Source organism: Bufo bufo, chromosome 1 (genome assembly GCF_905171765.1).
Source record: "Bufo bufo chromosome 1, aBufBuf1.1, whole genome shotgun sequence".
Taxonomy (NCBI): Eukaryota; Metazoa; Chordata; class Amphibia; order Anura; family Bufonidae; genus Bufo; species Bufo bufo.
Window position 1 is genome coordinate 382,589,163 of NC_053389.1, and position 24,956 is coordinate 382,614,118.

General features: G+C 46.5%; 1 long non-coding RNA gene across 1 annotated transcript; it reads left to right on the forward strand.

Moving 5' to 3' along the window:
• The first annotated feature begins 12,258 nt into the window (after nucleotides 1–12,258).
• On the forward strand, nucleotides 12,259–21,783 carry LOC120987017. Its single transcript, XR_005775880.1, has 4 exons — nucleotides 12,259–12,270; nucleotides 13,136–13,141; nucleotides 18,707–18,708; nucleotides 21,677–21,783. It is a non-coding gene; the product is annotated as an uncharacterized LOC120987017 (long non-coding RNA).
• Nucleotides 21,784–24,956: the final 3,173 nt, after the last annotated feature.

Genomic DNA, 24,956 nt, shown 5'->3' on the forward strand with positions numbered 1-24,956 from the left:
TCCGTCATGGCCATAATCGTGTCCCTGTAACATTCACAAGCCCTTCTCAAAACTTCAACATCCTGCTTACAGTAAGCTTTTAACTCTTTCTGAAAATTAAAGGTGTCATTTTTATGTTTCTCGTACCAATCTGTGAATTCTTTTTTCTCACCGGGCATCATGTAATCGACTCCGTAATACCTAGCGGCCGGTAGGGCGCCTATGTAGTTTTGATTTTCTGCCGTGTTGAAAAAATGCGGGAAGTGACCCTTGGCGCCTGAAAAACCCATAGCCTCTGGCATCTTGCTGAGCTTCATAGGCATGAAATTCAGCGAGTCTATGAACCTAATTTTTAAGTCCTTCAGGGTAACGCACATTAACCGACCGCCTTGATTTATAATATCAATTTTAAATTTTTCATTAATCAACTCCTGTAAAACAAAATAAGCGTCATAGCGTCCGGCATTGTGCGCTATAAACGTGTAACCCGAAAACTTACCGTCGGCAAAAAATCGCACAAAGTCAAGCGTACAGGATTTTCCGCTAAAATGCCAGGAGTTGGGGCCGTATAGTGTGGTTGCGTAAATGAAATTGGGTATATGCAAGCCTGTTTCTTGCATGCATTCAAAATTGTAAAAGATATACTTGTCAGTCATTTTTTTGGGGGTGTATGGCTGCATGTAACAAACATGGTCGTCAAATTTGTCAACCTGCCCGTCGCAGATGGTGCATTTTAAACCGTTACATTTGTGCTCATCGCCGCAGTCTATATATTTGTAACAAAATCCGCAAAAAGTTTTTTTCTTACAAAGAGCTTTATCACTAAGTGACAGGTTTCTATGTGTTTCAAAACATGCCGCTGAACGGCAATAAGTCCTACATATCGGGCAACGTGTATTATTAGACTGCTCAACACAATTCGTGGTCTGGCACGCTTTACAAAACTGCATACACCCGTGTCGGTATTTATGTTTGTATACAGTGCAACAAACGTCGCAAAAATAATCGAAACCGATAAAGGCTTTTAGATTTTTTATGCCATAATAATGCTTTTCATGGTGCAATATATAGATGGTCTTTTCTTTAGCTGTGCGGGCTGTGTGATAATAACGCCACTGTCCCCTATTGTGGTACAAAATTTTAATTGTGATGTTTAATTTTTTTTCAAATTCAGCAATGTCCGTAAAAGACACCAAATACCCCTCGGGTATTTGTAAGTCTCTATGCAGTTGTTGAGCTTTCTCTAACAAGGCAACGTCGCTCAAAGCAGAACCCTCCAAAATTGCGTAAACACTAGCGGCCAGACAGACGTTATTATCATAATTATTAAAATCGTATAAATGTTGTTTTTTACGATCAATAATCCGACTATACGCGACACCACCCAAACGTCTTCTGGCCCCACCACGGCGGCCCCTAACAATGATGACAACTAGTTTAAGTGTATTACCGGCTATGCACTCCGCGTTACTCTGTAAAGCGTTAGCTATATTGTCCAAAAATGTTTCGGCTCTAAACCCATCTCTAGAATACCTATTAGAAAAAATCGAATCAAACGTTTCGCCGCCGTCTAAACGTAATTGTATGAAATCACCCGGATCGGCGTCCCGTAAAACCCTATCTAACAATGTCTGTATAGAAGCGTGTATTGCATCAAGAGCGTCAACAAATGAGCGAATGGCTTTGAGGTTAGCGAATCTGAAGTGTTCCGTGTACATGGTACTGTTAAAATTCGCTAAGTCACGCTCTTGATGATATACACGTTCTAGATAAACGGATCTAACATTTTGTGGTTCAGGGGGTTCGTCTGTAATAGCCGTGTTGTAGGGACGGTCGCCATTTTGTGGGTCGCCTGAATGAATACGCTTTGATTGCGTATCTGAAGGTCTATTAGTGCGCGAGCTGTTTGGACGACTGTGCCCCGCTTGCGCGGGCTGCGGTTGCTGATGTGTTTGTCCAGCGTTCAGACGAGCCGACGCCCCAGTCTTGTTACGACAATCCTGTATTTTTTTGCTAACTATTTTGTTCGGACGTGCTGGCGGCCCATTGTTACGCCTGCGATGCCTTTTTTCTCTAGCTATTTTAGAACGTTTAACTGAAAAACAGATTTTTATAGCTTTTTTTAACTTTCTAACCCTAGCACTTACAGTTGTTTTTGCGCTTTTAAAAGGTTGTCCACCTCCACCAGTCATCACTAGTCAGTCTCTGCATAGCAGCTCTTTTTCAAGAGCGTCAAGATGCGTAATCAGGCGTATGCATTTGTTACGCGTAGCGTGTATTTGTCCCTCAGTATTTTTGTTGGGACTGTTAAACGCTAAAGACGTAGAGTCTTTAACGTAACATTTTAAATGCAATGCCACGCGGGCCATTTTGTCATTACATTTCGCGATATCCCTCAACGCGTCGTACGTCTCTCCACCCCGACAATAACAGGAGTGGACAAGAGGTGCGTATCGCTGTTGGGGTTCGCTTATCTGTTGTACGTTGCTGCATGTGTCTGGCGTATCAAATGTGATGCGCTTTTTACAAGGTATTACATCCTGTGTATTGGGTACCGGTGTTATGTCGCATAAAGCTGTAATCTCATTTATTACGCTAGTTGGCTCACCACTCTGCAGAACCGGTCGCGGCGTTGTTAGAACTCCAGCTATCGGTGTAAACTGTTCCTGATGCTGTTTTGTGGTCGAGCGTCGTCTCTCTTTAACGGTTCTGGCTTTGTTGCTTTCTTTTCTTTTGGCTGCAATTTAAAGACAAACATTAAGATATGGATATGGATACATAGATAGATAAGTGGATAGATAGATAGATAAATTGATAGATAGCTGGATATCTAGGTAGCTAAATTGATAGCTAGATATGTCATTATGTCTTTTATTAAAAATTTAAAGACAAGCATCCCGCTGTAAGTATTAAGAACATCAAGCGGTTCTAATTAAAACAGCGCGTCGTGTAATATTAACTTACGAGCATCAGGACAGCGGATAATCGGCATTGCGGGATTTTCAGACAGCCAACTGTCGCGGGCGTTGGTGACCGACTCTGGTGGTTCAGGGCATGAAACATTTCTATTGCCCCTTGCGCTACTATCCGGCAGCTGAAAAACTTTAAATTACAAGGTTTGATTAAACACCATTGTTTATACCCGCTTAAAAGTTATAGACATTGTTTTTTTGAGCTGCTGTATAGGGAGCCTTACCCGTTGTGTTAGATTTCTTTGATACCTCTTTGGAGACACCGGTCGGGGCTATTTTTCTTTTCAGCGCTGCATTAAAAATTAAGTATTAGACTTATAGACATTGTTTAAAATATATTACAGCAGCAATGCGTTTTGTTCCTTACGCGCTTTCCCCCGCTTGCGACGCTTTTGTAGGGCATCATCGGAGAGTGTCGCGATGTCATCAATTGTATACACATTTCTTTCAAGCGCTGTGTTTTAAAAAGTGTATTAGAAATATAGATAATGTTTAAAACAGACAACATCAAAGAAGTTGAGCGATCCTTACGTGTTCTGGCTAGCCTGGTCTGCTGTTTTATTTCATTTCGATAGGGGGTTGTGAGATCGATAACTCGCGATGGATCGTTCTCCTTTAGCGCATCATAATTGCTGTTGTTAGTAACTTCAATGCTTGAATGTTCTGTATTTTCAGTATCGACGGCTCTGTTCGCAATTCTTAAAATGTCTCGGATTTGCTCGTCTGTAATAAACGTGCATGAAATATAACTAGATCTAAAACTATATACGTAATAAAAGCCTAAGATGGTTATACTTACCGACTAGGCAAGGAGACGTCGGATTGTAATCGGGTTCACTTGAAATGTCAGTATGAGATAACGCCATACTGGGCGACGCGTCTGAAAGCAATTGCGCCCCACCACCGCTAATGTACGACTCATAGAAATCATCGGCCGCGATAAGCATCTGCGCATCGGGTATATTGTCATCGCCCCATAAATTTTGGTAAGAATCCATCTAAACGAAATGTATATTGCTAGTTAAAATAGAACAACATTTGTAGGGCCGCTTTAACCCCTATAAAAAGGAAAGATAGATATCTGGATAGATAGATAGATCTATAGATAGATAGACAGATAGATAGATAGAAAGATAGATAGGAGATATATAGATAGATAGATAGATAGATAGACAGATAGATACATAGAAAGATAGATAGATAAGATAGATAGAAGAGATAAACAGATAGATAGATTAATAGATAGATAGATAGATAGATAGATTAGATTAATAGATAGATAGATAGATAGATAGATAGATCTATAGATAGATAGACAGATAGATAGATAGAAAGATAGATAGGAGATATATAGATAGATAGATAGACAGATAGATACATAGAAAGATAGATAGATAAGCTAGATAGAAGAGATAAACAGATAGATAGATTAATAGATAGATAGATAGATTAGATTAATAGATAGATAGATAGATAGATAGATAGATAGATAGATAGATAGATAGATAGATAAATTGATAGAATTTAGATAGTTGGGGTATTTGGATGTATGGATACATAGATAGCTAAATGGATAGATAGATAGATAGATAGATAGATAGATAGATAGATAGATAGATAGATAGATAGATTAATAGATAGATAGATAGAAGAGAGATAGATAGATAGACAGATAGATAGATTAATAGATAGATAGAAAGATAGATAGATAGACAGATAGATAGATTAATAGATAGATAGATAGAAAGATAGATAGATAGATAGATAGATAGATAGATAGATAGATAGATAGATTAATAGATAGATAGATAGATAGATAGATAGATAGATAGATTAATAGATAGATAGATAGATAGATAGATAGATAGATAGATAGATAGATAGAAGAGAGATAGATAGATAGACAGATAGATAGATTAATAGATAGATAGATAGAAAGATAGATAGGAGATATATAGATAGATAGATAGACAGATAGATACATAGAAAGATAGATAGATAAGCTAGATAGAAGAGATAAACAGATAGATAGATTAATAGATAGATAGATAGATAGATAGATAGATTAGATTAATAGATAGATAGATAGATAGATAGATAGATAGATAGATAGATAGATAGATAAATTGATAGAATTTAGATAGTTGGGGTATTTGGATGTATGGATACATAGATAGCTAAATGGATAGATAGATAGATAGATAGATAGAAGAGAGATAGATAGATAGATAGATAGATAGATAGATAGGTAATTGATACATAGATATGTAGATAAAAATATAGATAGACAAATAGATAAATTGATAGAATTTAGATAGATGAGGTATATGGATGTATAGAAACATAGATAGATATATAGATAAAGGGATATATAGATAGCTAACAGATAGATGGAAAGATAGACTATAAATAGGTAGCTAGAATAGATACATAGAAAGATAGATAGATAAGCTAGATAGAAGAGATAAACAGATAGATAGATTAATAGATAGATAGATAGATAGATTAGATTAATAGATAGATAGATAGATAGATAGATAGATAGATAGATAAATTGATAGAATTTAGATAGTTGGGGTATTTGGATGTATGGATACATAGATAGCTAAATGGATAGATAGATAGATAGATTAATAGATAGATAGATAGAAGAGAGATAGATAGATAGATAGATAGGTAATTGATACATAGATATGTAGATAAAAATATAGATAGACAAATAGATAAATTGATAGAATTTAGATAGATGAGGTATATGGATGTATAGAAACATAGATAGATATATAGATAAAGGGATATATAGATAGCTAACAGATAGATGGAAAGATAGACTATAAATAGGTAGCTAGATAGAAACATAGATAATTGATAGATAGAAGGATAGAGCTGTAGATAAATTGATAGATAGATAGAAAACCGGTAGATGGCTAGATAGACTATAGATGGGTAGATAGAGAGATAGATAGATAATTGATAGATAGATAATAGATAGAAGGATAGATAGATAGATTAATAGATAGATTGATAAATTGATAGAATTTAGATAGTTGGGGTATTTGGATGTATGGATACATAGATAGCTAAATGGATAGATAGATAGATATATAGATAGATAGATTCAGTTAATTTAAGTCATATTCAATAAATAGTGAAAGATATTGCTAGTTAAAATATTGCAACATTTGTATGTGGTAAAAGAAAAATACATTTAGTGATGCATTACGAATTATAAATAATCAGACACAGCTAACATAAGTTATATTCAAGAATAGTGAAAGATTTAAAAGCATAACAGACAAATGGTGCTTACCTTTTAAGTGTCTTATACCTTGTTGGTCAATGCTTCTATGTGCCCAAGTCTCTCTGTGATAGCAATGCAGAGACTGGGCCCTGTTTATATAGGCGGTTGATGTTGTAAAACGATACCCTGTGGTTGCGATTAGCATATTCATTATTTGCTGTAGCCCCCATTAGTTAGATTATGTTTTATAATGAAAGTTATGAATTGTATAAAATTGATATAAACTCATATCAAAAGCCATATCAAATGGGTAGCTTTTATATGACAAGTTAAATGTTGTAAATGTGTTATGAAATGTTATAAAATTACAAAATTTATTTATAATGACTAGTTAAATTATGCTTTATAAGAAATGATATGTTCATTATAGGTCTTTTTATGAATGAATCTTAATTTTATATCAAAAGCGTATCAACGGCCGTGAATGGGCTTATCAATAAGATTTTATTTAAATGAAAGTTGTGAATTGTATAAAATTGATATAAAATCATATCAAAGCCATGGCAATGTCCAGATGTTTTAATGAGCATGTCTGTAGAAAAGTCATTTAGACCCGTATCGATTTACAGGAATGCATTCTGTGACCTGGGAAATCTTGAATTAAGCAATGTGTTTGCCAGAGGTCATGACACGTGCATTAGAAAAGTCTCGATTACAAGAATAATTACTGTGACCGACCCTAAAAGCCCTGCTTTGACGTCCTTGACAGGTGTCACGACCTTGTAGGGGCAGCTTCGGGGACATGGGTCTGGGAAATCTTGAATTAAGCAATGTTTACGCAAGAGGCCATGACCCTTGCATTAGCAAAGGCTTGATTACATGACCACAGTCTGTGACAGGTCTGGGAAAACTTGATTTTAGCAATATGACGGACACTGCAGTTTAGCAGGCATCTGAGAAGTGCCAATATAAACCTAATATCAAGCGATATAAATCCTAATAGCCTGCGATATAAACTTTATATCATGCGATATAAACTTTATATCAAGCAATATAAAAAGGGGGCGTGTAAAAGGGGCATGGTACCTGTCACTTTGACGAAACATATACCCTCTTACTACTATCATACCATCTGTGTACCTCCATTACTACTCCTACAAATCGGTGTGCCACCGTTACAGGCACTGGCGTCACGATCCTTAAAGGGACCTTGCCCCAGGCACTCAAAATACCTGTAACATCCAGGGCACCTCATTCACCATCAGGCCTGGTCCCTACATACAGAGTGTGCCCAAGAGGAACTTGTGTCTACCTCTCCTTCACTGCCGCATGCCTGCCCAGGGTTCTCCAATACAGTGAGTAACCCTCGATTGCCCATAACCGTGACCTCACTATCGCAATACCCTGCAGGTCTGGCGTGCTGCACTTGATTTGCCGCTGGGAGGGGGTGGAGTCGGCGATTCAACGCAGCCCTAACTACCATTACGGGCTAAGCATAATCAGTTTGATGGACTCAATGACGCCCGAGCAGTTGCATGAGTTTAAGATCATGCTAGAGAACGGGTCATGTTAAATTATGCACCATCCCACACCAGTGAACATTAACGACAACCTTCCCATTCCCACCCCACACGAGCATGTGATCCCTTCTGTCGCTTATTCTACTTCTCCTCCCCACTATTTTCCTCCCACTTCTTTCCAAACTCCCTCCACCTCTACACATGCTCGGGTCCCCTCCTCCTCAGACCCTTCCTTTCTCCACACCCCACAATTTCGCCCTGCATCCTTTCTTGTGGTCCGTAGTTTTATCTCAGAGAATCGACAGGATGGGGGGGCTACCATTGCCAGCTCCAGACCACCTACCCTGCGACAGTCCACCTCCCCTCAAAATTTGGCACAATTTTAATAAATTTTATATTTTTATATATATATTTGTTTTTTGTTTCTAATAAAATAAAAAAATTATAGTTTACTTCAATGTGTCTGTGTTTTCATTGTTCTGTACAGGGTAACAGTAACCTTGGGCACTCCCGCTGCGTTGACATTAAAACTACCATACGTCACTACTGTGCATTTATTATAACGCCCTTGGTTGATTTTTTTAAGGTGGCTGAACCATGAACATGACCATCAATAATGAGCTATCTTTTGGCTCTTTATTGATCGTATACCCTCTGATTGGCACATGAACAGCAAATGCTTGTTCATTGTTCAATCAATCTTATGAAAGGTTCAAATGAGCCCTTGTGGGAGTCACTGTCCATCAGCATCATCAGGAATTCATTAATAAATTGTAATTTTACAGTTTAATGATTTCCCGATGACGCTCTAATATTACTAGTGTGATTACCGCAAGGGACATACTGCTGTTAAAGGGGTATTCCCATCTTAGACAATGGGGGCATATCGCTAGGATATGCCCCTTTTGTCTGATAGGTGTGGGGTCCACCAATGGGACCCGCACCTATATCGAGAACAGAGCGGGTAGCGCTGTGGCTGAAGGACACCAGATTTGACGGGGTCCGTCCACCACCGAGCGCTAATCCCCACCTTTCCGATAGAAATGAATGGAGGGCGGCTGCGCTTGTGCAGTGCGCCCTCCTCCACTTTCAGCACTCCGTTCTCGATATAGGTGCGGGTCCCAGCGGTGGGACCAGCACCTATAAGACAATGGGGGCATATCCTAGCAATATGCCCCTATTGTCTGAGATGAGAAAACCCCTTTAAGGCCTCTTGCACACGACTGTATGCCCTGAGTGACATACGGTCAGTGAGCGGGCCATATGTCCTGTAGTGGCATTGATCGTGCCCACGGGAGTACACAGCATCATAGTTTACAATGATGGTGTGCAAGTTGAGCTGCCAGCGAGGCTATTGTCTTGCACTAATAGATCATATGAGTGCGGGACAATAGCCCAGTGTGCGGCACAACATGGACAACATCATGATGCTATGTACTCCCGTACGCACAATCAATATGGCCCGCTAACGAACACTATACATGTTTTAGTGCATATAGTCATGTACAAGAGTCCAAAAGGTGTGGTCCGTGATCAGAGCTGAAACCGGACCGACTTGGAATTTCTACAAGATAGCCCCCAAGAGATTAGCAATGGAGCATTTAACATCTAATGACAACCCTGGGGATCTAAAAACATGAAGTGGGGGTACATTTTGAGATGCTACTCAATCCAAAACGGATCGGCTAAACGGAGGCAAAAACAGAAAAGAATGTGACAAACGGATCCGCATTACGGATCTGTCTGAATGGCTTCCGTTCTTCTCCGTTTATTAATTTTATTGACGGATCCGTTTCAAATGTGTTTCAAACGGAACCGTGAAAAGCCAGTGTGAAAGTAGCCTTATGTGGTTACCACAGTCTGGCTTTGCATGCCAGGAATTTAAGTTACACTTTAATTTTTTTAATTGAGATAAAGATTAACTTTGAAGAAATAAATTATATTGCAGACAACTTGACATGAAATTTGTGTTACTTTGTGAAAAAATATATATATAAAATAACACCACTAGCTGTGTCCCAATCTATGACATCACTAAAATTCTATAGTGGGTGTGATGTAATGGTCATATGAGATGGTGGATTTCAGAGTAGAAAAAAGAAACCTCAGTTTCTCTGGTGAGCACAGATCGGAGTGCCTTTTTGGCGTTCTAGATTTTTTGGGACCGTATATAACTATTGAAAGAGGGTAAAAACTACAGTGCTAGAAATATAAAACTGTATTTCTAACACTATAGTTTCCTCTGCACCCTTTTAGTCAGTTATCCGATTGCTGTGTAAGGCTCTGCCAACATCAGGTCCCTCCTGCGCTCACATTTGGGCCTCCCCATCGGAAAGCATTAACTCAATGCTTTTCTGTAAGGTTTTTAAAGAGGCTGGTTGTCGTCATGCAAAGCTTAAGGATGTCCAGTGTTATTTCACGTAGTTAGACTCCGTTAAGGACCCTGAAGCGACTCTAGTGACTGTCTGACAGCCACTAGAAGATGAGATGACCTTGCAAGGTAGCATTTAACATTGCAGTATTAGTGGGACATGGGCACTGCACCCAAACCCATTACACAAGATGAAGTGGTCTTGGTGCCTATAGTGTCCCTTTAAAGAGCAACTTGTTACTGTCACGAGTAGGAGGTCCCAGGAGAGACCACCGCGTCGTCAAGCAACAAACTGAAATCAGGTACAGACACATAAGAGTTTATTGCGCAAACAAAAACCAGGGAAGGCAGCACAGACAAAACATGAGCTCTATGTACCACCAGCACAGTGGGAGAAAACCCCCACCGCGCCACTGTCTAGTAATACTCCAGAGGGGCGTGACTAAGCAACTCCTGGTATTCACTAGGGCCCCAGATGGTAGGGTAAGACTTTGCAGCAGGAAGTTGCCAGGGTCCACTCTGTAGCGTGAACTAGACAGTGACAGCAGGAACGAATGGACAACAGGTACCAGAAGGTACCGACGGCACATAGGCATACATAACAGACAGGCAAATACAAACAGGCAACTAATAACACAAGCAGGAGTACATAGCAAGGAAACAGGAGTGACAATGAGCAGAGAAGGACTTGCTCCACCAGTAGTAAACTGCATGGCCTTGCGCATGCCACTCTGCTGCAAAGAAAGATGCAGCAAGGGCTTGCTGAACAGAGACATATAACATAACAAACATAACTGGCAGAACAGATAACAGAAACATAGGAAAGAGGACATCAAAGAGGACGGGAGAGAGGACGTCAATGAACAAGTAGGGAAACCCACAGAGCACAGACAGACACGGATCCCATGGGTCAGCAGCATGGGAGAGAGAGTACAAACCAGGAGCAAGGCAAGGCAAGGCAAGACAAGACAAGACAACACACACCAGGAGAGCTGACATAGAACTGAGGAAACCTCAGCCTTATATACAGGTTCCATGGGTGCAGCAGAGAGGCCACACCCATGGAGCAGACAGAGGATTAACTCCTAATAGGAATACAGGGGAGTTAACCCATACAGAACCACAAATAACACAGAAACGAAACTTCAGCAAGGAGCGCCGAACAAGCAAGGACGGAAGGTCACAGCCAGAGATAGTGGCTGTGACAGTTACTCTGCTTATTGCTATCTTCTGAAAGTCATCACAGTTATAAGCAAAACTTGTGCATAGGCACAGTGACAAGAGGACCTATGTGCACCATAAATTATCACAGTTTGATACAAAGCCATATTTCCTAACAGTCCTGGATTGTTTGATAGAGTCCCAGTTTGGGGTTGCTCTCCATGGTCACACAATAATTAGCAGGTTAACGCTAATTGCAGATACATTTTTCACTAAACATTTCAAAATTGTTTAGATTTTTCATTTTTTATTTAAAGCAGCAGTAAAAAAAAAAAATCTAACAATATTTGTTAATTTCTCATGTAAGAAAAAACTTAAAAAGTATGTTGTACATTAATTAAATATATAATAATTGCACATGTGGCCTATTATCAGATATTGTTAGCCGCTCTTTACTCTTAAGAGGCCTCATATACTCCTGACTAGGGCTTGGATGATGCTGTGATGAGATCTTCCTTTAGTACAGCCCTTCTGTATCCAATAGTCTATTATGTAGGGACTCCTCAAGGCGGTTTGCTCCTTCGCTCTGGATCTGTAAAAATCAAAAATGTTAAAACTCACCAAAATGTAACCAGAAAGCATATTACAATCTACAATCTTACAACGCCCACAAATTAAGACCAAACAGGAACAACTTTATCTTAAGTATTTTTTTGACATGCACTTGAGTAGAGCGCTTCGTTTGCTCCTGGCAGATTAACGCTCCAGGAGCTGAAGTGGACCTTGAGAAAGAAGATGCATATAAAGGACATTTTAAGTCAAGTAAAAACTACCTTCACCTGCCCTTCATGGCCCCTGGAATACAAGTGGAACAGTGACCATCTGGGGTCTTTGCACAATATTCTAAATACATAAATAAAATATCATAAAAATATTAAGTGATTTAGGGTTTAGTCATAATCTTAGAATTGGGTCTAATGCAACAGAGGGTTCCCTTTTATTAACCTGTTTAATTCCTGAAGCAGTGTGTAGGAGATACGGTCACAGTGTAAGCAGTGTGTAGGAGACACAGAGGCGGAGATTGCTGAGCTCAGTCTGGTGCTAGCAGCTGCAGTGATCAGACGTGCCTGGGTGGAGCTCCTGCATCCCAGCTTGTGCTCCAGGGAGATTCAGCAACTTTTCCCCTGTAGAGCCACCTGTCTTCCAGGGAGTTTTAACAGCTACTCCCAGTCCAGGCCCTGCCTCTCCCTAGGGAGTTGGTGGGGTCTTGGACCATGGTGTCCAAGACGAGGACCCCTGCTCTCCGGTCAGGGTCGGGGGGAAGCAGGGGGTCCAGGCAACTGGCCCTGAGCGGAAGTGGGGTCAAAAAACCTGGTGATAACAGCCAGGCCCCCCATGAAGACCCAAGAAGGAAAGGTGAAGTCCCTGCGGAGGCTATGGAGATGTCGTCCCAGGTAGGTTGGGGGTCCCGGTGGGAGGGAGATTCCACCGCCACCTACAGCTCCCGGGTAGCAGCCAACCTACAGAAGTATAAGGAGCTGGGGCGACACCCCAAAGCTCTGAGAAATGAGCTAAAGCTTGAAAGGATTAAAGCAAATAATACCTCTAGCAGAAAGAGACTCCCTATAGCGGAGTAGATCAGGGACCTAAAGGTGGTGATTGAAGCTGCCGTGGTGGAAAAGTAGAGGCTGCTGAATGAAAGCGGTCCTTTCAGAGAAAAGCTGGTAAATGAGGACCGCTTTATGGAAATGGAGAGGAAAGGGGAGCAGTGTGGTGAGGGCAGTGATAGTGAGGCAGACAGCCCAAAACCCAGTGAAGTAACCGGGTCCAGGGTGAAATTCCAGCCTGAGCCTGCCCCTGCACCCCCTGAATTCCGGGAGCCGTTGCAGAGCCTGGAGTGCAGAAGTGGGATCCCAGCTGAACAAGTTGGATTACCTCCATCTGACGACAGCGCCTCCTATGCAAGCAACTTCAGCGAGGAAGAGAGCGGGAGCGGTGGGGGTCTGATGGAACAGATCCGGCTGCTAGAATCCCCTATGGAGTTCAAGGATTTTGCCTTTGGCGACGAATTATTGAAAGACAGAGAAGGGAAGAAAAAAAACAAAAAGATCAAAGACCAAAAATTTTAAATACGCTATGTATATGTTCCTGTGGCTCCCTCTGTGCGGGCTGAAAAGTCCATGCAGGGTGAGCCGCAGGTTGGTCCTCTGGGTCCCGCTGTCATGGTGGGGTCAGGTGCAGGAAAGATGGCGCAGGACGCCGGTCTTGCCGGCAATAGAGGAGGCGGGGCTAGCTGCGGTGCTGGCCAGTTGGGAGCCCCTGGCGCTGTGGGCTGCTCTCCTGTGGGAGGGGGGAGTGGCTTGGCGCTGGGGTCCGCTCCCATGGAAAAAGTGTCCCCGTCCACTGCCTCGGTGAGCGCTTGTGGCGAGGAGCTGAGGCGGTACGGCGTGGACGCTGCTCCTCCCACACATGAGCGGAGCCTAAAGGTCCTGTAGATGGAGACGGGAGGCGGTGCAGTGAGCGCGGCTGGGGGCGTGCCTGGGGATGCTTCCGGCGATGCTCCCTTGTCTGGGGGCGGAGCTGGGGGTGTGTCCGGGGACACGCCCAAGCGGCAGCGCACAGTGGCAGCGGGAGTGGCGGCAGCAGGAGAAGCGGGGACTGGTGTGACTGGGAGCAGTGGTTCTACAGCGCACCAGTTCCCCATTCAAATTAAAATAAAAAAGGTAAAGAGTGTTAAGAGGGCCAAAAAGGCTAAGAGATTAAAAGCGGGGTTCGTATCCCCCAGTGCAGTAGGCGAATATATAAAGACCGGGCTTATTGCTGGGGCCTCTGCCTCCTCCTTCGGCACTGAGTCAAGTGCTTGAAAGGGGGAGGTAATTGTGACCGGCGCCCAAGTATTGAGGGAGGCCGGCAGCGATAACAAAGTTATGAATATGAATTCCGTAATGGAAGTCGCTGCTTCCCCAGCGGTTTGTTTGCGGGAGGCGGCTCCTGGAAAAGGGGTTGCTCCTAGCGGACAAACGTGTGCTGTGTCTCTGGCCGCTGGAGGAGGGGGTCGGTGGGACACCGGTGGCTGGAGTAGCTACTGGTGCACCTGTTAAACCGGCCGGTGCCTCTGTGGCCTCTCGGCCTTCTGGGGTCAGTGGCCAAAAGAGTGTGGGGGAGTGTGTTAGAGGTGCGGGCCCGGTCTCTGGTGGTGGGGTGAATGCGGGGGGGGGGGGGCGATCGACCGCTGAGAATGCCGGTGGGGGAGGGGGGGCCGGCTCGGCTGCCCCTCCCGCGTCCGTGGCGCCTGGCAGAAGTAATGCCAGTGTGGCTGTGGCCGTGGGGGGGGAGGGGCTGTCCTCGTTGGCTTCCTCGCTCTCACAGTCCGGTGATGGTGACTTGCAGCGGCGACTGCTGGAGGCCCTCAAAAAGGGGGAGAGCTCCATCACTGTAGAGGGAAAGAAGGTTGATCTGTCATTCTGGTTCAACAGACATGGCGTGAGGGCTTTCCGAGAGCAGAATGGGGGCGAGACCGTCTGGTCGTCACCTACAACCGGCCCTGGGGTCAGACGGAATGTGGTCTGTCTCAAGTGGAGTAGCGATGAAGCTTGCCCTACAAGAAAGAGGGTGGCGGAGCTCCTGCTTGGGATGGGTTTCAAGGCGACCGACATCTTTGCCTTGATCCATCCGTACGGCTCCAAGGAGTTCGACGTCAGCTTTGTCCGGCCGGAGGGGCTGGAGCTCTTCTGGTCCGGGTATGAGCTGGCGAAGAACACGCCGGACTGGCGCGGTTTCCTTGCGAAAGCAATAACCCGTCAGAGTGAGGTCAAGAGAGTGACCGTTTTGACCCGTAACGAGTCGCTCTCTTGTGTTGACATCATGACCTGGCTGGGCAGGTATGGAGAGATCCAGGGGGTTCCATCCAAGAACCTGAATGAGTTTGGCATTTGGTCGGGCGCCTGGACGTTTAACATCAAACTCAAGCGTCTGTGGAGTATGGTTTCCTACATTCCATCATCTGCCTTTATCGGCCGTGACAGGATTTTGGTTTTCTACAGGGGGCAGCCTAAGCTCTGTCACAAGTGCGGCAGCCCCTCACACTTCAGCGCCAGCTGCCAAGTGCAGAAGTGTGCGCTGTGTGGGGGGAATGGTCATCTAGCCGCATCTTGTGGGAAGATTAGATGCAATCTGTGCGGTGAACTCGGTCACCCTTTCAGTCGTTGTCCTCTCTCTGAGGTCAATGCGGCCCGAGCTGATGCAGGAGCGGGCCGGGAGGTCCCTTCGGCTGGCGGAGACAGCAGAGTTCAGGGGTCGGTGAAGAACAAAGATGGTCCATCCCGGCAGAGGCGGAGGGAGAGGCGCCAGGTGGAGAGGGAGCGGGAGGAACCCTGTCCTGGGGTGATGCCTGCCCCTTCCCAAGCGGCTGCCCCTCCTGCATCGGAGACCCTAGGGGACAGGGAGCTGAATGAGGAGAACGAAAGACTGGAGCGTGCCGAGGGGACTCTGTCCTCGCACTATGAAAGCGCCGCAGAGGATAGTGGGACGGAGTCCAAAATAATTAGACGGAAACTCCGTACTAAGAAAAGACCTGGCTCGACCAAAGTAGCCAGGGAGGGCCTAACCGACTCCCCTCTGGAGCTCTCCAACCGGTTTCTCACCTTGGATGAGACCTCCGCCTCTTCTTCTTCTGGGGAGGAGGTTGAAGGTGGGAGACCGGGGGCGAAGGAGGGAAGGCCTTCAGGAGGCCCCGCGCCCCCCTCTGGTGGGGATGTAAGGTCCTCAGGAGGGGTGGCAAAACCGGGCCCTGAGACCGAGGAAGCCAGGGGTGGTGTGCAGGGGGAGGCGGTGGTGACAAATGAGATGGACACCACCGTCTCCCTCAAGAGGGGTCGTGCCGCCTTAGAAGAAAGCCCCGGGAGAGGGAGGGTTGGGAAGAAGGCCGTCTAACTCGATCACTCTGTATGGCGGCACCCGCTCTGCTGACACTGTCGCCAACATTAAGTCGGATGCGGCTCATTTCGCGGCCTTTGATTTTCTCAGCCGAATTGGGGCTGACATTTTGTTTTTGCAAGAGACCAGGCTGTCAGATTTGTCCTTTTTACCGCACTGGTAGAAAGCCGACGAGTGATCGAGTTGGAAATGGGGAGGTGTTTGATCCTGGATGTCCTCATGAAGGGACAAGAACTGCGCCTAATTAACATCTATGGGCCCCAGACCAAACGGGACAGGAAAAGTCTCTTTATGAGGATCAAGCCTTTTCTTTTTACGAGTCGGCAAGTGGTCTTTGGAGGGGATTTCAACACGATCACGAGGTCCCAGGATAGGGGAGGCGCAGTGGCGTACCGCCAATATAGGCAGACCACGCCGTTGCTATGGGGCCCGCGGAACAGGGGGGCCCGGAGCGCATGGAAGGCCCCGCCCCCTACTCTGCATAAGATAGTGACTGACAGTTTATTCATAGGAGGCGTCCCGACTCCCGTGGACCACCCACTTGTTTTTTTTCTCCCTCCGGCTCCTACCCCGGGCCCCCCCTTGACACGCCACCCCTCCCTGTCTGACCTCCGGGCTGCGGGCTCCCTCCCTCCTCCAGGCTGAGCCTGCGCTCATCTGCATTTCACACTGGCCAATCAGCTTTTAGCAGCGCAAAGATCCTGCTGCTGATTGGCCAGTGTATAGCTGGCACAGCAGGAACAGCGCAGGCTCAAGCACGGAGTGCCCGCCATCTGACTGCCGCCCTTAAGAAAAATCATCTGTGTGCCAGTGAGTGCAGCCCCCCACCCCGGCCCATAATGAAGGAAGGACCGCTCCGGTCAGTGGACATAGAACCCGGGGGATGGAATAAACAGACTTGTGTGCCACATACAGTAAGAGGTCTGACAATAAAAAGTTCATATATGTGTATCAGGATGGGTATTCTTGATGGGGGAAGAAACACCAAAGAAAAAAGGCCAGCACAGAAATGAATATATGATTAATCTTTATTATGGTCTCAAACGAGGACCAGAAGTAAAAATACAGATAAAATACAATACATTGTAATGTATTGTATTTTATCTGTATTTTTACTTCTGGTCCTGGTTTGAGACCATAATAAAGATTAATCATATATTCATTTCTGTGCTGGCCTTTTTTCTTTGGTGTTTCATCCTACGTGCAGGTTTGGCACGAGTACTCACTTCAGTGAGTCATATATTGGTGTACATTGATGGGGGAAGGCAGCAGCAAGCATTGGGATTTTTTTTGGGGGGGGGCCTGTGGGCTCATAGAGGACTCAGGAGGACAATGTGCTTTCCTCCTACTCACTGTACTCCTGAGTCCTCTATGAGCCTACAGGGCCCCCCAGCACATCAGTCACCTTGCGGGCGGGATATGATTGGTGGCAATGTATGTGCACACTCAGCATCAGCAGCAGTGAAAGGGGCTATATATAATGCCCCCCAAAATGCCCGGGGCCAGGCACCTTACTTACCTCATTCCCCGTCACCCGCATTGCTCCTGATGCCCGCAGTGTCGCCACTGCCTCCCGTCACGCAGATGAAAACATCCAGCGACATGGTGGGGCAGTCAATAGCAGGGCACGATGGGAACGAGCCTGCTATTGTCTGCACCCCCCCCCCCCCATTGGGCATAAGTATTATCTGTATGTGGTGCCTGGGCATTTTAGGGGGCATAATAGGGGTTAGATAGTCCCATTTAACCCTTAGGATACCGGAATTGGCAAATAGGGGTGTGGCAGGGGAGGAGCCAGGGCAGGAGGTGGGATGGGCCAGGGGTGGGTAGTGGGCGGGGTTAGGGGCCCAATTCAGATTCTTGCTATGTACGCCCCTGGGGAGGCGCCAGAGACCGGCTGGCTTACGATAGCATCTCTTTAAATAGTGTAGCTAGCGAGGCTCGCCTGGTGGATGTCCACATCAGGCATACCCCAGGCCACGGGGGTTTCACTTATTATAGAGGAAGTCAGACTAGGTCTAGAATAGACAGGTTTTATTTAAAGGAGGAGGCTATTTTCTCGCCCTTAAGGGTCGTAGAGGTAGAATTCTCCGATCACTCTGATTATGTTTTCTTTGAATATTTCAGAGTCCCCCCAAATGGGAAGAGGTTACTGGAAGCTGAATTCGGGAGTCCTGGAGGAAGCGGAGGTGAGACAATCCTTTGAGGACTTCCTTCAGAGTCAGGTAGCTTTGCTGGATCTCTGTGATACTAAGTCAGAGTGGTGGGAGATATTCAAAGATCGGCCGGCAAAGTTCTTCCGCCAGCTCTCGAGCCTCAGGTCCCTGGACAGGTACCGCCTGTATCAGGGTCTGAGGAGGAAACTCGAGCATCTGATCTCGACTGGAGGTAGCCGTGAGGATATCTCCAGGGTGAAATCTTTGCTCAAGGGGTGCCAGTACGATAGGCACACATCTTTGGTTTTTGAGAGGGACTTCGGGAAGTACCACTCGCTCGACCCTTACAGAAACTGCAAGATGTCAGTGAGTAGTAAGTTGGTGACAGGACTGGTCGATAGTACGGGATCTCTGAACAGGTCCAGATCAGGGATCCTGGAAGTCGTCAGATCCTTCTACTCGTGCCTCTTGGGAAAGAAGGATCTGGAACGGGACAAGATGTCGGCTTTCCTGGCTGAAATCGCCCCTGAGTCGGGAGCTCACCTCTCTTTTGACGTTTTGGTGGAAGAGATCAGGAAGGAGGAAGTAATCCTGGCGGTGGAAGGGTTAGCTCTGAAGAAGTCTCCAGGCCCGGATGGCTTAACATCCGAGTTTTATAAGGCCTTTAAGGACTCTTTATGTCCCCTCTTGACTGAGGTATTCAATGAGTGTCTATCCTCGGGCACTCTGCCGAAGTCAATGAGGAGGTCAGCCCTGATCCTTCTGTCAAAGGGTAAAGATCTGAGCCGTATTGAGAACTGGCGTCCCATAGCACTTCTCAATACGGACAGAAAGATTCTGGCCAAGATACTGTTCAATCGGTTGGTGAAATTTGCACCCCAGCTCCTTTCAGTGGCCCAGCATTGCTCGGTTTCAGGCCGCAGTACTTTTAGTGCTCTGCTCGGTGTCCGAGAGGCAGTGGAGCGGAGTAGAGCGGGTCACTGGAAGGGGTACATGCTGTCCTTAGATCAGGCAAAGGCGTTTGATCGGGTGAACCACGAGTACCTCTGGTCGGTCCTTCTGAAGTACAGCCTGCCGGGGGGGTTTGTTGATTGGTTAAAGATCTTGTACGCGGGGGCGGAGAGTTTCCCGCTTTTGAACGGTTGGTCTGGCTGCTCTTTCAAGGTTGGGTCTGGCGTTCGTCAGGGTTGTCCTTTGAGCCCGCTTTTATACGTGTTCGTGATCGATCCCTTTCTTAAGAGGATCGATCGTGGTCCGTTGGCGGGAGTCGGGATGGATCCGGCAGCACCGGAAGCCACTCTGAGGGCAGTAGCGTACGCCGACGATGTCACCGTTTTCGTGTCCTCGAGAGGGGAGGCGGAGTACATGATGTCTGAGGTGGACAGCTACTCGGAGGCATCCAGGTCCATGATCAATCGGGATAAGTGCGAGAGTCTCTGGCTGGGAGGGGGTGATCCAGTTTTCGATCTCACGGACACCCTTCCGGGGCCCCAGTCGTCAGCAAAAGTTCTAGGCATCCATTTCGGCCACGGGGATTATCTCACCCAAAACTGGGACGACAGGCTCAAGATCGCCGCTCAGAAGGTCGGCCAGTGGAAGGGTTGGTCTTTGACCCTCAGGGAAAGGGTGAATCTGATCAAGACTTACTTACTCCCTTTGCTTATCTATTTGGGTAGCGTGTGTATCTTGCCAGAGCCTCTCTGGACTTGGGTTTATAGCCTGTTCTTCTAGCTTTTATGGGGGAATAGGCTGAACCTGATCAAGAGAGAGGTGACTTATCGCACGAGGAGACTAGGGGGGTTATCCATGGTCAACCCCGTGGTATTTCTCATGAACACCTTTGTTAAGAACAATTTGGCAAACCTCTGGATGGAGAGGGCTCCTCCGTGGATAGTCTCCTGCAGGGGGTGGTTTCGGCCTTTCTTCCAGGAATGGGAGACAGGAGGGCGAGTGAAGGACTTGCGTACGCCTCACGGATATCTTCCGGCTTATGTCACCCCGATTCTGAAGGTGATCCGCCGGTGGGGTTTGGAGGTGAGGGAAATCAGGACACTGTCAAGGAGATCCCTTGACGAGAGGGTCTTGTTGTCCCACTTTCAGAAGCCCCTGGCCCTCAAGGATTGCCCAAGCCGGGATCTAGACAAGGGGTTACAGTTGCTAAATTCTGCAAGGATCCCCTTGAAGTTTTGGGACTTGGCCTTGTTGTTGTTTTTTTTGGCAAAGGTCGCCTTTATTTATTTAGTTACTTTATTGATTTATTTATATTTATCCACATCCACACTCACACTCACATTCATGCCCCAACAACATATCAAACTTAAAGAGGACCTTTCACTAGTTTAAAAACGAAAAACTAACTATATTAGTGGGCAGTGCGGCGCCCAGGGGTCCCTCTGCACTTACTAGTATGTCTGGGCACCGCTCCGTTCGCCCGGTATAGGCTCCGGTGTCTGTAGCTCCCTCTGTTGTACGGGGCGGAGTTTTTGTATTAAGGTTGTCCCTTGCTGCAGCGCTGGCCAATCGTAGCGCACAGCTCATAGCCTGGGAGTCCCAGGCTATGAGCTGTGCGCTACGATTGGCCAGCCCTGCAGCAAGGGACAACCCTAATACAAAAACTCTGCCCCGTACAACAGAGGGAGCTGCATACACCGGAGCCTATACCGGGCGAACGGAGCGGCGCCCAGACATACTAGTAAGTGCAGGGGGACCCCTGGGCGCCGCACTGCCCACTGATATAGTTAGTTTTTAGTTTTTAAACTAGTGAAAGGTCCTCTTTAAGTTTGATATGTTGTTGGGGCATGAATGTGAGTGTGAGTGTGGATGTATGTGAGTGTGAGTGTGGATGTATGTATGTGTACTTTTATAATAAAAAGAGTAGCAGTGTGTAGGAGATACGGTCACGGTGTAAGCAGTGTGTAGGAGATACGGTCACAGTGTAAGCAGTGTGTAGGAGATACTGTCACAGTGTAAGCAGTGTGTAGGAGATACGGTCACAGTGTAAGCAGTGTGTAGGAGATACGGTCGCTTAATTCTCCATCGTCACAGTATTTATGGTTACCTCATAAGTATTACAGTCACTCACATTGGTTGAATTGGCACATGGATACACATGTGAGCAGTAACGCCACGTCAAGGCTCCAACCCTTGTTACTGACCAGTCACACACACCATGCTTTTCATTCATACGCATTTGGTATTCCAGATGTTTTGGACTACACCTCTCATTATGCTTTGCCAGCATGATGGGAGATGTAATTCACAGCATCTGGACGGCCTAAGGTTACCTACCTCTGAACTCGCGGTGATCACAGTACACAATGCTGAAGTAGCTGTGCAAACAGGAGCAGCTTGTCACGTGTCAGATGCGCCTTCAATGCTCCAGCCAGGGCGCGGGCCTCAAACATGGGCTTCTTCATTCCACTTCAGGTACTTCGTGTTCCATAGGAGAACATGCTTGTCAGAGTTGGGATACAGACAAAAAAAAAAAAACTGGTTAGAGTAAATGGCAGAACAGACGCAGTGCATGGAGACTGGCGGTCCACATATATACAGCAGACAGACACACAGATTGTGGGAGACACAGAGACGGAGATTACTGAATCCAGTGAGCGACGGATTTGGTGGCAGATGTGGGGCAGTCCCTCTGGCTGGGGGGCAGCTTCTCATCCTTCTCCGACTGACTAGATGGCTGCAGTTTCGTAGCAAAAAGCATGCCATGGCATAGGAGATCTAGGAGAAAATATTGTTTGGTGAAACTAGGGTTGTACACAGCTTACACACAGGCCACACGTGCTGCACAGCTCCCCCAAATATAATACACTGCCCCTCATCTAACGCACAGCCCCGCCATCTAATACACTGCCCCCAAACATCTATCGCACAGACGACCCCAATATACTTCACAGACATCCCCCAATATACTGCGTAGACCCCCACAAAATATACTGTGCAGACACCCCCAATATACTGCGTAGACCCCCACAAAATATACTGTGCAGACAGCCCCCAATATACTGCGTAGACCCCCCCAAAATATACTGTGCAGACAGACCCCCATATACTGCACAGACAGTATCCCATATACTATGCAGACACCCCCAATATACTACGTAGACCCCCCAAAATATACTGCGCAGACAGCTCCCCATATACTGCGCAGACAGCCCCCCAATATACTGCACAGACAACACCCAATATACTGCGCAGACAGCCCCCCATATACTGCGCAGACAGACCCCCAATATACTGCACAGACACCCCCCCATATACTGCACAGACACCCCCTGTTGCGGAGCTTCACGGTATACCCTTAATATATTCACTTAAATCCCCTTGTAGCTGAAGAAGCAGGTCAATATCCAAGAGACAATTTCCCCAGTGATTGGACGACACACAGTTTGGGAGTCAACTGACTTTACTAGGCATGCGCACCTGGTTTCAAACCTCCAACAGCCTAATTTACATACAATACATAGATTACTATGGTACAAGGAAAGGTGGGGTCAGACAATAGCAAGGGCTGATGGGAGGTTGAGGGGGGACACTGCAGCTAGTTTACACTGGTCTCCCAGTGTCCCTGAGACAACACCCTGCTGGGGAAACAATGGGACAGGAAAAGGGGGAGGGGAAGCGGTACAGACAAGAAAGACATTCCATAAGTGGCAATGTTTGCCACAATGCTCCCCCAGAACCAAGCCGGCATACACACTCTGATCCCAACAGATCGGCTTGGGGATGTCCGGAGGAGCGCTCACAGATCACTTTTCAAGTTCAGTTTGTCTGGATAACCCGTCGGCGTTGCCATTTTTCTTCCCAGGGCGGTAGTGGATGGTAAAGTCAAAAGGCTGCAGCGTCAAACTCCAGCGCAGCAGCCTGGCATTCTCTCCTGACACCCTGTTCAGCCACACCAACGGGTTGTGATCTGTGAGTAAGGAAAAGGGTTGTCCATACAAATAGGGCTGCACCTTTTTAAGGGCCCACACCACGGCCAGGCATTCTTTTTCTATGGCGGCGTAGCTTACTTCCCGGGTGAAAAGTTTTCTGCTTAAGTAAGCCACTGGATGCTTGCCGCCATCTTCTCCGACTTGGCTCAGTACTGCCCCCAATCCAAACATAGAAGCGTCTGTGTGGACGAGAAAGCGTTTAGTTGGATCAGGGGCGGCAAGTACAGGTGAATTCACAAGAGCCGTTTTTAGTTGCTGGAATGCCTGCTCACACTCTGGGGTCCAGACTACTATCTTAGGAAGATTCTTGCGGGTCAAATCGTTGAGGGGTTTGGCCAGGGTACTGTAGTTGGGTACAAATTTACGGTAGTATCCTGCGGTACCTAGGAATGCCAGTAACTTGAGTTTTGGTACGAGGGGTTGGCCATTTGGCTACAGCCTCTACCTTAGCCGGTTCGGGTTTTTGTTGGCCGCTCCCTACCCGGTCTCCTAGGTATTGGACTTCTGCCATCCCTATATGGCACTTACTGTGTTTCAGAGTTAATCCTGCTTCCCTAATACGGTCTAGTACGGCTCCTATGTGGGTCAGGCGTTCAGTCCAGGAGTGGCTGAAGATCGCTATATCATCTAGATAGGCGCAAGCGTACTCCTGGAACCCATCCAATAGCCGATCCACCATCCTCTGAAAAGTAGCCGGAGCGTTTTTCATCCCGAATGGCATGACCTTAAACTGGTACAGGCCAAACGGGGTGACAAACGCCGACTTAGGGATGGCGTCTTCGGCTAGGGGAATCTGCCAATACCCCTTACAAAGATCTATTGTGGTGAGGTATTGGCCCCTGGCCATTTTGTCCAGGAGCTCGTCTATCCGGGGCATAGGGTAGGCATCGGATACGGTCTTATCATTAAGCCTCCGGTAGTCTACGCAGAAGCTGGTAGTCCCATCCCGCTTCGGCACCAGAACTACTGGGGAGGCCCAAGTGCTTTCAGAGTGCTCTATGACTCCTAGTTGTAGCATTTCTTCAATTTCCTTGCGCATATTATCCTTTACGGATTCAGGTATGCGGTAAGGAGGTTGGCGGAGAGGGGTCTGCCCTGGTGTTTCTACTCTGTGGGTGGCTAACGGGATGTACCCGGGGAGATTAGAAAAAGTGGTTCCTTTTTCCCTTATTAGACTATGAGCCTGCGCCCTTTCCTGGGGACTCAGCCGTTCACCTAACTGAACCTCTTCCAGGTCCTCTTTCTGGCCCTCTTTCTCTAGGAGGTCTGGGAGAGGCAAATTGTCAAAGTCCTCTGCGGCAGCGGCGTAAATAGCGGTCACCTCTTCAATGCGCTCATAGTAGGGCTTCAGCATGTTCACATGGAGCATGCATCTGCCCCCTGCTCCAGCGCACGGGCCGATCACATAGGTGGTATCGCAGATTTGCTCCACCACCTTGTATGGGCCCTGCCAGGAGGCCTGCAGCTTGTCATTAGGGACTGGCTGTAGGATTAACACCTTCTGCCCGACCTGAAAGCTGCGGTCCCTGGCCCCCTTATCATACCATCTGCGCTGTCGTTGTTGGGATGCTTGGAGGTTAGTACGTACCATCTGGGTCAGAGCCTCCAAGCGTTCCCTAAACTCCAGCACGTATGGGACAATAGGGGTACCATTCGTAGTTACCCCTCCCTCCCAGTG